The 1964-nt window shown below is 46.2% G+C and overlaps 1 protein-coding gene across 1 annotated transcript in view; it reads right to left on the reverse strand.

Annotated features, from left to right (window-relative positions):
- Mcf2l2 (MCF.2 cell line derived transforming sequence-like 2) overlaps window positions 1-1964 on the reverse strand; it is a 196619-nt gene that overhangs the window by 168214 nt on the left and 26441 nt on the right. The gene's annotated exons all lie outside the window — the stretch shown is intronic.

A 1964-nucleotide genomic window follows, 5' to 3' on the forward strand; every position in this document is an offset into this window, starting at 1 on the left:
TGTGTGTGTGTGTGTGTGTTCAGACATACCAGGGTTTGTCCGAATTAGCTTATCTCACTCAGGCTTGCGACATCCATGTGTCTTCATTTTAGTGATAAAGAAATAAAAGGTACCAGAAGTGCTTTCCTGACACCACAGCACCAACCTGGATTTCACATTCAGAGCTCTCGAACGCCGAGGCTCACGTCCTACGGGTTCCCTTCAGCTTCCCCCCTTGGCAACCTGTCGTGGCCCTTTCGCAAATATTATGCCACCACTGTTCTATTCTCCTCTTTCTTTTCTTTTTTTCTGTAAGCCGCACAATCATGGCAAGAAGTTCTAAGGAAGCTACCAGGGCTGTTAAGCCAGGTGGGGCTGGGAACGCTCAATAAATGCAGCACAACAGATGAACACAACTGGTGTTTGACTAGGAAATGAACAACTCTGGCCTATGGCCTCCCCACCCAAAGTAAGGGCAAAAGCCTGTCACAGTAATGCTCCCGTAAGCTCTAGGCAGACCAAGACCATCCAAGACCACAGCATCTGAGTCAACCTGGTTTAGGATCTGCTGGACAATGCCCGTGGATAAAGGGCTGCATCTCACATAGTTCAATGTCTTTCACTTATTTATTTTTTGGTATCGGGAATTGAACTCAGGACCTTGCACTTCCAAGGCAGGTGCTGTGCCACTGAGCTGCCACCGTTCAGAAAGAAAAGTCATGACAGTGACTTAAAGATAGCCCTCCCATAAGGTATTTCTGCTCAACATCGCTCAGTAGTATCTACTCCTCTAAGCTTCACCCCCTTTTGCAAGAAAGGCATGAAACCTTCAACTTAAGCCAAATGCATAGGAAATGGAGACATGTATTTCTCCAGGTGACAATGACAACAGGCTGTTTTCATCCCTATTCTTTTTAACACTGAGGCCCTATGATGTGCTAAACTCCTGCACAAATCATGGCTGCTCTACTAAGGGTGGTGATGACATTTTCATTTTATAGATGAGGAAATAGCCTTGGGGATGTTCAGAAAAAACAGTTCATCCTAAGTCACACCTGACGGGCAGAATTAAGATTTGGCCAAAGTTTTTAGAGACTGACGTTCATGCCACAAAGTTGGCGCCATCTTGCTGTGAAAGCACCTCAGGTCCAGGGCCTTTCACTTTCCCATGTAGTGTCTTCTGTAGGGCTCACGCGGCTTCTGCCGCATCCACCAGTACCTCCTCCCAGGGCCCAGCCACAGGCTCCGTAGCCTAAGGCGCTCATTACTTCTGAGTGGACTAAGGGCCGTGACCCCAGCCTTGTCCCTGATGCAAAGGGCACTCCCTGCCCAGAGCAACGGAAGGGTTCGGATGTGCTCCTGGAGCACAGACAGCCGGCGACGTCTTTCAGGTGTCTCAGGGACCTCGCAGGCGCTTTAGTAAGAGGAGGAGGAAGAACCCACAGAGCAACAGTGGCTCTGCACACTCCGCCCCCTTTACTTTTTTCCATCTCCAGATTCAAAAAAAGTGAAAAGAATGAAAGAGAACAGGAAAAATTAGAAAACTGATTGAATTATTCGGTTAGCCTAAGGAATCTCATAATGTGACGCCAGATAGCTTGTTTTTAAAAATGTGCACTTAAGACACTGAAACATGACAAAGTGACACGCCTCTGTTTCATGCAATGAAGGGAGAGAATATGGGCGAAGAGAGAGATGAATCATAACTGGCCATGAGTCTGTCACTGTTGTATCTGGTTGACTGGAACTTAGGTGTTTATTCTGCTTGTCTTTTGGTTTCTATGCACGTTTAAATTTTAAATGATTTCCTTAAAAATTTTAAAGACAAAAAAACCTCGCCCAGTCTCTTGGGTTATTTGAATATAAAAATCTCAAGTTAAAGAAAAGTAAAACTGGGGCTGGAGAGATGGCTCAGTGGTCTAAAGCACCTACTTAGAACAAGCTTAGCAAAGCATCAGGGACCACGGTTCGATACCCCAGCACCA

The sequence above is a fragment of the Octodon degus genome, unplaced genomic scaffold, assembly GCF_000260255.1.
Source record: "Octodon degus isolate 3935 unplaced genomic scaffold, OctDeg1.0 scaffold00126, whole genome shotgun sequence".
NCBI lineage: Eukaryota > Metazoa > Chordata > Mammalia > Rodentia > Octodontidae > Octodon > Octodon degus.